The sequence below is a fragment of the Symphalangus syndactylus genome, chromosome 4, assembly GCF_028878055.3.
Source record: "Symphalangus syndactylus isolate Jambi chromosome 4, NHGRI_mSymSyn1-v2.1_pri, whole genome shotgun sequence".
Lineage (NCBI taxonomy): Eukaryota > Metazoa > Chordata > Mammalia > Primates > Hylobatidae > Symphalangus > Symphalangus syndactylus.
The window spans coordinates 112,739,683-112,751,051 of record NC_072426.2 but is presented as its reverse complement, the minus strand read 5'-3'; the positions used below and the strand labels follow the sequence as shown (position 1 = coordinate 112,751,051).

General features: G+C 41.9%; 1 non-coding gene across 1 annotated transcript; it reads left to right on the top strand.

The window, feature by feature from the left end:
• Nucleotides 1–370: 370 nt before the first annotated feature.
• Nucleotides 371–475, top strand: LOC129481367 (U6 spliceosomal RNA). The gene has a single exon (XR_008657377.1). It is a non-coding gene; the product is annotated as a U6 spliceosomal RNA (small nuclear RNA).
• The last annotated feature ends 10,894 nt before the right edge of the window (nucleotides 476–11,369 follow it).

Genomic DNA, 11,369 nt, shown 5'->3' with positions numbered 1-11,369 from the left:
CGAGATTAGGTTCTGAATGTGTTAGTGGTTTTGATGCCAACTATTTGTCCTGTCAGATAGCATTCAATGACTGGAAACAACACTATCTAGTATAATAAAACATATTATATAATGTTTTTCCCCAGTGAATAGAATCACTGAAAAATTTTCTAGAAAAAAATTATTTTATTTAGCTTTTAGGGTAAGATTTTAGTGAACAAGTTGGAAGAATTATGAAAGTTAAATATTATTTGAATTTCACACATGGATATATAATTTCAAATACCCATTGCTCAATCTAATAATTAAACTAATAAAAATCTCATTTTCTGACATTATTTCTTATGGATAGTGATTTCCAGGGAAAAAATGGATTATGAGTGTATTAGCAGCTCACTTCGGCAGCACATATACTAAAATTGGAATGATACAAAGAAGATTAGCATGGTCCCTGCAGGAGGATGACATGCAAATTCGTGAAGTGTTCTATGTTTTTAAAAACAAATTAAAAAAGAATTAAATTAGCTTTTCCCTTTATCAAGTGGCATAACGATGAGAAGATTGTGGGCATTACTACTTCCCCTTTAGGAATGAGAATTCTTCACATATCAGAAATGCTTTCATTCAGAACTAGGAAAAAGAATGTTCCTTTGCAGTAGAAGATTCTATGAAGATTGTGGTTATATCTATAATGTCTCAAATAGAAGACAAATAGAATGAAAAATTAACCCAAGTTTTAAAATTCATTTTAAGATTAGATGGTAATTAATTAAATTCACAATGCAGTGATTTTATTGTTATTAAGATGTCCAGAATAACAGTTGTTTTAAAGTCACAATGCAGATATTTTAGTCATATAGAACTTTCAAAAGAAAATATGTCACATTTTTCAAAAGAACTAAAGGACCAGAGAAGTATGCTGAGCATTTTCAATTTTACTTCTACCACATCTCTCACTCCTTCCCATTCTCTGCATCTCCAGGTTGTTACCTTAGTTCACTTCTTCATACCTGTAAACTCTAAGCAAATCTCCCTACTGTTAAGTTCACAAAATTACTTACCTTCTAAAATGGTAAGTTGATTGTGTTAACTTCCAGCTAAAGCTTCACTAGCCTACCATAATCTGATTGAAGACACTTAATTTGTTATATCTGCTGGGCACACCTGTAATCACAGCACTTTGGGTGGCCGAGGCAGGCAGATCACCTGAGGTCAGGAGTTTGAGACCAGCCTGGCCAACATGGTGAAACCCTGTTTCTACTAAAAATACAAAAATTAGCTGGGCATGATGGTTCATGCTTGTAATATGCTTGAACTTGGGAGGCAGAGGTTGCAGCGAGCCGAGGTTGTGCCATTGCACTCTAGCCTGGGCAACAAGAGCAAAACTCCGTCTCAAAAAAAAAAAAATTGTTACATCTTTACAGTCAAAATTCTTATAGTATGACATTGAAGGCGGCCTATACTTGTTCATTCCACAATCCATATCTGTTTAATTTCTCTCCACACTTATTTTCTGTCCTTACTCCTATTTTCCTGCAGCCTCCAGCTACCTTCCCTCCCCTATAGATCCAGACATCCTAAATGATTTAACAGCATTATTCCTGGAACTTGCCATCCTGTTTTGTGCCTCAAAGATCTTGCTTAGGTAGTTCACTCCATCTAAAAAGACACTGTCCATCCCTCAACCAACCCAACTCCTTTCTAATTACTCAACTAAACATCACCTGCTTTGTAAAGTCTTTCCTTGCCTGACTGAGCTTACCCGATGACACCTTCCTTTGTGCTATCCTGTGCCTTTACTATTGCATTCATCATTCTGATTTGCAAATATTTGTTTATATTTTAGAATCCCTCACTAGAATGAAAGTTGCCTGAAAACAAAAGCTACATTAGAGCCTTCAGTAAATGTTTACTGAATGAAATTGTGAGACTTGTGAGACTGTGACCTGTTTTATAGAGCTGAACCCTGTGAATCTGCTGGTATTTGGCCATTTCTGACCTACCAAAACAGCCATTTCATAGGGTTCAACCTAACTATATTCCAAAAGGTAAATCTTGGCCGGGTGCCGTGGCTCACGCTTGTAATCCCAGCACTTTGGGAAGCCAAGGTGGGTGGATTACCTGGGGTCAGGAGTTCGAGACCAGCCTGGCCAACATGGTGAAGCCCCGTCTCTACTAAAAATACAAGGTGGTGGGTACCTGTGATCCCAGCTACTGAGGAGGCTGAGGCAGGAGAATTGCTTGAACTGGGTAGGCAGAGGTTGCAGTGAGGTGGGATCACACCACTGCACTCCTGCCTGGGTGACAGAGCGAGATATATATATATAGATATATATGCCTATATAAATATATATATATGCCTGTATATATATATATATATATATATATACACACACACACACACATATATATATATGCCTATTGTTTGTTTCTCAGTACAAAGCCCAATTGTTATGCTGAATGGAATGTTTATTCCATTTGTACTTTTTTTTTTGCTGGGGGTGTTAGCAGGGAGGTGGGGAAGGAGCATTCTATTTATTGATATCTTGCTTAGGTTTCCATCTAGACTGTTGTCCTTCAAATCTTTGTTAACAAACTAGAGAGGCCAAATGTAGGACTGGGGTTCAGTAGCGCTCTGGGAAGCCTTTTGAGCTTTGGAACAAGCATCATCACATTAATCAGTTTACATGAGAACTGTAGCTGCAGGCAGATTCCAGTGCAATTACATGTGCCACCTCACATTATTTTAGCTTCACTGTTCATGAAGAGATTGTTTTCCAAGTATTCAAACCTGACTCTTCATATAAGAGTGACTAACTTTCTCCTAAGCTGAGAGTTGACAAATACTCAATATCCTTTTATTATTCCTTTAAACCTGCTCAGGAATCAAGTCAGTATAATAAAGTTGATATGAGAGCTCCCAAAACCACTGTCCTTAAATACACTGCTTGTGAGCTTGTGAGCTGAGGAGGGGAGGCAGATTTGAGCCCATCTTCTGTCTCCTTGCTCAGCCATCTTGCAATAAACCTTTCTCTCTAAAATAATTAAAATAAAATACATGAATAAAGTTGATATGAGAGCTTATATAAGTTCTTGCAAAGAATTTTCTTATCCAATCATATCTCATTTCAAAAGACTTATTCAGGAAAACAACGGCAATGAAACAGGGTCCCAGGACCATCTTAACTCCCTTTTACCTGTTGGCTATTTGGTTGCGGTAATATTTCCTGCTTCTCCCTACAGTTCAATTTCCTGTTTCCTCACAACTCAATATTAATTGGAGGCAGTTTCTCATATTTTTGTCAGCACACACAGTTGGACTTCATCTGGACTGTCTGCAATTTCTTCGCATGAATGAATTTTTTGTCTAGTCAAGTTCCCATAGTTTGAAGTCTAATATAAATATAAGGCTAAAATATATACCATTAAAAACTGAAGAAGCCAGGGATGGTGGCTCATGCCTGTAATCCCAGCACTTTGGGAGGCTGAGGTGGGCGGATCACCTGAGGTCAGGAGTTCAAGACCAGCCTGACCAACATGGAGAAAGCCGGTCTCTACTAAAAATACAAAATTAGCCGAGCATGGTGGCAAGTACCTGTAATCCCAGCTACTCGAGAGGCTGAGGCAGGAGAATCACTTGAACCCGGGAGGCGGAGGTTGCGGTGAGCTGAGGTTGCGCCATTGCACCCCAGCCTGGGCGACAAGAGCGAAACTCCATCTCAAAAGAAAAAAAACAAAAAACAAACAAATAAAACTGAAGGAAAGGGTGTGTGTAGGGGGGTGACTTACCCTACTAAATATAAAGACTTATAAAGCTATTAAGAATTAAGATAATTGGTAGAGAAAAAATAGCTAATAGAAAAGAATATGGAACTGAGATAAATGCTCATACATGTATGTAAATTAGTATATGACTGGTTACAAACCAGAGAGGAAATGATGGGCTCTTCAGTACGTGATGTGGAAACTACTGGGTACCCATATGGAAAAATAAAGTTAGCCTCTTACCTCATAATATAAGCAGAAAAAATTGCAAATGAATTAATAATTAAAAAATGAAAAATTCCAAAATCTTTTAAAGAAAATACTTTTGTGACTTCAGATAAGGAGGGATATCTCAAGGCACAAAATTACAAAACAGAAGGAACCAATTGATAAATTGGAGTATACTAATATGAACAATTTTTTTTTTGAGACGGAGGTTCGCTCTTGTTGCCCAGGCTGGAGTGCGATGGTGCGATCTCTGCTCACTGCAACCTCCGCCTCCCAGGTTCAAGAAATTCTCCTGCCTCAGCCTCCCTAGTAGCTGGGATTATAGGCACGCACCACACACCCAGCTAATTTTGTATTTTTAGTAGAGACCGGCTTTCTTCATGTTGGTCAGGCTGGTCTCGAACTCCCAACCTCAGGTGGTCTGCTCGCCTTGGCCTCCCAAAGTGCTGGGATTACAGGTAAACAACTTTTATACAACAAAAGTCACCATAATGAAAGTGAAAAAATAAGCCATAGGTAGAAGATATATGCAAGATATAAAACTAGCAAGGACTAGGACAAAGATTCAGAATATTTGAACAATTTCTACCAATGGACAAGAAAAAGAGAAACACTAAACAGAAATTCACAAAGAATAAGAATTCATAGAAAAAGAATGCTGAATAGCTAATACATATATATGAAAAGATCTTCAACTTTACTGATAACCAGGGCAATGCAAACAAAAAATATGTAATATTTAATATTAATAATAATGTAATATGTAATATGTCAACATTTTATACCCATCATCTTTACAAAAATTTCAAAAATCTAACAATGCCAAGCAATGCGTTTGTATACATAGTGCTTATTGGTAGAGCTGATTTGAAAAGGAATTTGACAATATCTAGTAAAGATGAAGCTATTCACACCCTATGACCTAACATTTCATTTTTAGGTATGTGCCCTACAGAAACTCTGACATGTGCTCAAGATGGTAAGTACCAGAACAGTACCAAAAACATTGTAATAGCAAAAAAATTAGAAATGACCTAAATTAGGCCGGGCACGGTGACTCATGCCTGTAATCCCAGCACTTTGGGAGGCCGAGGCGGGCGGATCACCTGAGGTTGGGAGTTTGAGACCAGCCTGACCAGCATGGAGAAATCCCATCTCTACGAAAAATACAAAATTAGCCAGGTGTGGTGGCACACGCCTGTAATCCCAGCTACCCGGGAGGCTGAGGCAGGAGAACTGCTTGAACCTGGGAGGCAGAGGTTGTGGTGAGCTGAGATCGTGCCATTGCACTCCAGCCTGGGCAACGAGAGTGAAACTCCGTCTCAAAAAAAAAAAAAAAAAAAAAGACCTAAATTAATATTAATAGAAAATGGAGAAATAATTTATGGTTTGTTGATACAACTGTGTCCTGGAAAAGTCAGATTCTACATGGATTTTAATGTGTTTAAGTCATTTATTTATTTTTCTAGGAAGGCAACTTACTTAAAAAGAATACCCTTATATATTATATAAGCTTTATATATTAATTGTGCATCTAAATTAACAAGAAAAAGTTTAATGTTTTACACTAAACTTTTGGTTTAATTATAACATTACTAAGAAAAATCAACCTCCTGGATCAAACATAGTCTATAATTTTTTTCTATGTTTTTTTTTTCTTCTTGTACCTGGGACAGTGCTGACACATAGTTTATAATTTAAACTTAGAGTAAACAAACTTTCTATAGCAATCATTATAATCAATGTAATTACCCGTGACAAAAAATTATTCTTGTTGAAGCTACTAAAATAAAACTTTTGAGGTTATAGAAAATTTGTTTTTTGCCGTTTTTAATAAATAGGCTAAAAAAGCAATTTTCTATTGCTGAGATAGAATAACCATATAGATTTCACTTAAATTTTGTGGTAACTTGTATGCAAATATAACATTCTGCCTTGTCTTTTTCTGAACAAAAGATAATTGTTAATCTCGTGTTTGACACTCTAAAAATTTCATTTCAATGGCTTCTTTTTTTTTTTTTTGAGAAGGAGTCTCGCTCTTTCGCCCAGGCCAGAGTGCAGTGGCGCTATCTTGGCTCACTGCAAGCTTCACCTCCCGGGTTCACGCCATTCTCCTGCCTCAGCCTCCCGAGTAGCTGGGACTACAGGCGCCTGCAACCACGCCCGGCTAATTTTTTGTATTTTTAATAGAGACGGGGTTTCACCGTGTTAGCCAGGATGGTCTCGATCTCCTGACCTCGTGATCCGCCCGCCTCGGCCTCCCAAAGTGCTGGGATTACAGGCGTGAGCCACCGCACCCCGTTCAATGGCTTCTTAACCTTTTTCATTGTGTCATTGAAATGTAGGACTTACAATTTCAGTTTTGCTTTAGCTTCACTGTTTCTGAAAAATTATTTCCCAGGTGTTTTTTTTTCTTTGTTTTTGATATGGAGTCTCCCTCTGTGACCCAGGCTGGAGTGCAGTGGCGTGATCTTGGCTCACTGCAACCTCCACCTCCTTATTTCCCAAGCATTTAAACCTGACTCTTCATGTCAGAGTGACTTAGTTTTCTACTTACTGATTACAACAATAATGAATCCAAAAATTGGAAGTTTATATATTTTTATTTTTGTAAGCAGAAAATCAATAGGAAAAAAAGAAAGAATAGGAATACTATATATCAGTGAAAACAGAAGAAATAGAGCTACATGTATCAACATGGATAAATCTCAAAAGTATAATGTTGAATGGAAAAAGCAAATTGTAAAAGGATATGTAGAGTATGATGCCATATACCTAAAAATAAGAAAAATGTTATCTGTTGTTTGTAGATACCTATGTGTATTACAAAAGTATAAAAATATGAAGGGTGATGATATGTATTTTAGGATAGCCGTTACCTCTGAGGAGGAAGGCAGAGAGTGGAATGAGATGGGGAGGAATACAGGAAACTTTGCCTGTATTTTTATTGTATTATTTGTTTTGAAGGATGTGAAGCAAAAAAATGGCAAAATGTTAGGATATTTTCAAGCAAGGTGGTATGTACATGTGTATTTATTATACTATATCTTTTTCTGTATGTCTGAAATATTTTTAAATAAGAATGTTAGATAAAGGAAGATAGGCCAGGCGCGGTGGCTGATGCCTGTAATCCCAGCACTTTGGGAGGCCGAGGCAGGCAGATCACCTAAGTTCAGGAGTTTGAGACCAGCCTGGACAACATGGTGAAACCCCGTCTCTACTAAAAATACAAAATTAGCTTCCTTCCTTCCTTCCTTCCTTCCTTCCTTCCTTCCTTCCTTCCTTCCTTCCTTCCTTCCTTCCTTTCTTTCTTTTCTCTTTCTTTCTTTTCTTTCCCTCTATGGCCCAGGCTGCAATCTACTCGGCTCGCTGCTGTCCGGACTGCCTGGGACTGCCGGCGCAAGCCGCCACTGCCTGCCTTTTCTCCTTTGGCTGCAGGCACGCGTTCGCCATGTTGGCCACGCTGGTCGCCAGCTCCTGACGCCGAGTGCTCTGCCCGCCTCAGCCTCCCGAGGTACTGGGACTGCAGACAGAGTCTCACTCACCCGGTGCTCGGTGTTGCCCGGGCTGGAGTGCGGTGGCGTGGTCTGGCCTTGAGGCAGCCTCCGCCTCCCAGCCGCCTGCCTTGGCCTACCAGGGTGCTGGGATTGCAGCCCCTGCCCGGCCGCCGCCCCGTCTGGGAGGTGGGGAGCGTCTCTGCCCGGCCACCCATCGTCTCGGAAGTGAGAAGCGCCTCTGCCCGGCGACCCGTCGTCTGGAAAGTGAGGAGCGCCTCTGCCCGGCCGCCCCGTCCGGGAAGAAGTGAGGAGCGCCTCTGCCCAGCCGCCCCGTCTGGGAGGTGAGGAGCGCCTCTGCCTGGCCACCCCGTCTGGGAAGTGAGGAGCGCCTCTGCCCGGCCACCCACCGTCTGGGAGGTGAGGAGCGCCTCTGCCCGGCCACCCACCGTCTGGGAGGTGAGGAGCGCCTCTGCCCGGCCACCCACCGTCTGGGAGGTGAGGAGCGCCTCTGCCCGACCACCCACCGTCTGGGAGGTGAGGAGCGCCTCTGCCCGACCACCCACCGTCTGGGAGGTGAGGAGCGCCTCTGCCCGGCCACCCCGTCTGGGAAGTGAGGAGCGCCTCTGCCCGGCCGCCCCGTCTGGGAAGTGAGGAGCGCCTCTGCCGGCCACCCATCGTCTGGGAAGTGAGGAGCGCCTCTGCCCGGCCACCCATCGTCTGGGAAGTGAGGAGCGCCTCTGCCGGCCACCCATCGTCTGGGAAGTGAGGAGCGCCTCTGCCGGCCACCCATCGTCTGGGAAGTGAGGAGAGCCTCTGCCCGGCCACCCATCGTCTGGGAAGTGAGGAGCGCCTCTGCCCGGCCACCTATCGTCTGGGAAGAAGTAAGGAGTGTCTCTGCCTGGCCGCCCCGTCTGGGAAGTGAGGAGCGCCTCTGCCCGGCCGCCCCGTGTCTGGGAAGAAGTGAGGAGCACCTCTGCCCGGCCGCTCGGTCTGGGAGGTCTACCACGGAGGCCAGAAGCAATGTGGGGGCTGGACGTGGTGGCTCACGCCTGTGGTCCCGGCACTCTGGGGGGCGAGGCGGGTTGATCACTTCGGGCTAGGAGTTCGAGACCAGTCCGGCCAACTTGGCGAAACATGAAAAATACAACAGACAAACCAACCAACTCAGTGACAACAAAACAGGTCTACCCTGGAGTCATACTCTAATTTTTCTATTTTCCTCCCTTTCTGATCCTTTATCCCACTTTCTTTTTCTTCCTCTTCCTTCTCCCTCTTCTTTGTCAAATAGAGGATTGAGTTATTATCACTGATCCATATAAAGTCCCTCTCTCATTTATTTTAACTCCCACCCCCCATTTCTATTCCCCGACTTCCCATGTGCAACCTTCCTAATATGTTTGATACGCATCTTTTTGTTTGTATGTGTTTTTAGAAAATGTTTATTGTTTTTGTGTGCAAAAAAAATTAAAAAAAAAAAAAGTTAAATGTGCCCCTATGATATGAATCAGCTGTTCCACTTCTATGAAAGCATATGCCCAGGTAAAGACTACATACATAAATGTTCACAGCAGTATTTTTTTGTGACAGCCTCAAACTAGAAGCGATTCAAATGTCCATTAATAGTTGAGTTGATAAACTATGGTTTATGGAATATCACTCAGCAATAAAACACAATGAAGAATTGATATATTATATAACGTGGTTGGATCTCAAAATAATTATGCTTAGTGAGAGAAGCCAAATGAAAACCTGTACATATTGTATGATTCTGTTTATTTTTTCCCAACCATTTACAACTGCACTATTTATATAAAATTTTAGGAAATGCAAACAAATTTATAGTGTGACAGCAGATAACTGGTTGAGGATAAGGGACTGATGAGGGTTGGAAGGGTGGGAGCTCAAAGAAGCAGGAAGAAACTTTTGCAGGTGATGGATATGTACACATTAAATAAAAACCGGTTATTGCATGTCAATTATACTTCAATAAAACTGTTAAGAATAGTCATCCTACTAGGTTTATAGTGGTATCTTACTGTGATTTTAATTTGCATTCCTCTAGTGACTAATGATGTTGAAATATTTTCTTGCGCTTATTAGTTATCCATATATCTTCTTTGATGAAATGCCTGTTCAGATCTTTTGCCATTAAAAAAAATTGTGTTGTTTTCTTAAAAAAAAAAAAAAAAAAAAAAATACAAAATTAGCCAGGCATGGTGGCAGGTGCCTGTAATCCCAGCTACTCAGGAGGCTGAGGCAGGAGAATTGCTTGAACCCGAGAGGCAGAGGTTGCAGTGAGCCGAGAACACGCCATTGCACTCCAGCCTGGGTGACAAGAGTGAAACTCTGTCTCAAAAAAAAGTGAGATAAAGCTGGGTATGATGGCTCACGCCTGTAATCATGCCACTGCACTCCATCCTAGGCAAGGGAGTGACACTCTGTCTCAGAAAAATAAAAAAAAAAAGAAAGAAAAAAGAAAAGAAAAGAAAAGAAAAAGGCAGGAGTGCAATTGCTCATGCCTGTAATCTCAGCACTTTGGGAGGCCAAGGCAGGTGGATAGCCTGAGCCCAGGAGTTCAAGACCAGCCTGGACAGCAGAGTGAGACCCGTCTCTCTCTCTCTTTTTTTTTTTTTTTTTTTGAGGCAAGTCCCACTCTCTTGCCCAGGCTGGAGAGCAGTGCTGTGATCTTGGCTCACTGCAACCTCCATCCCCCAGGTTCAAGTGATTCTCCTGCCTTAGCCTCCCAAGTAGCTGGGATTACAGGTGCCTGCCACCACGCCCAGCTAATTTTTGTATTTTTTAGTAGAGACAGGGTTTCACCATGTTGGCCAGGCTGGTTGCAAACTCCTGACTTCAAGTGATTCACCCACCTCGGGCTCCCAAAGTGCTGGCATTACAGGCATAGGCCACCATGCCCGACCTCTATTTTTTTAATTTAAAAAAAAGTGGTATAACTTCAACGTTTTATGTTTAACATGGCACTTTATCATTTTTCCAAAAACTAGAGGAATAATTGGCTAACCGGTCCTTTCAAAATAGGATAAACATACATTTGGCATATTTGAAATAGAAACAAATACATTTGGCAACACTATTGAGAACTTGTTGCCAGGCGCGGTGGCTCACGCCTGTAATCCCAGCACTTTGGGAGGCTGAGGCGGGCGGATCACGAGGTCAGGAGATCGAGACCATCCTGGCTAACACAGTGAAATCCCGTCTCTACTAAAAATACAAAAAAAAAATTAGCCAGGTGTGGTGGTGGGCGCCTGTAGTCCCAGCTACTAGGGAGGCTGAGGCAGGAGAATGGCGTGAACCCGGGAGGCGGAGCTTGCAGTGAGCCGAGATTGTGCCACTGCACTCCAGACTGGGCGACAGAGCGAGACTCCATCTCAAAAAAAAAAGAAAAAAAAAAAACAACAAAAAAAACACTATTGAGAACTTGTAAGCCTGGGTTTTACTCTCCTTCAGCACTAAACTAACTGTATGGCCTTTAACAAATCATATATCCTCTCCAACCTGTAAAATGAGCAAGTTGAACTAGTATGTCTTCTGAGTTTCCTTGTGACTCTAAAAAGTTGAGATTACCACTGTACCTGTGAGAATGGATGGAAGAAAAAAATTGTGCTGTCATTAAGGGACCTATTCTGAGGCTAAACGGCTGCCAGGAGACTTGGAAACCCATGCTCGCCGTGAAGGCAGACACTGCCTATGATGTAAAAACTGTAATGCTGCAATGCCTATAAATCCTACCGAAGAGTAAGGCACATCATGAAATTCATCTTTTAGGAATGCTGAGTCTTATTTTCTGCCTCCTGCGCCTACAGTTAATAACTAAATTATACTGTTGTTTTTTTTTTCTCTGAACTTCTCATAGCTCTTCTGCCATAAACAGAACATTAC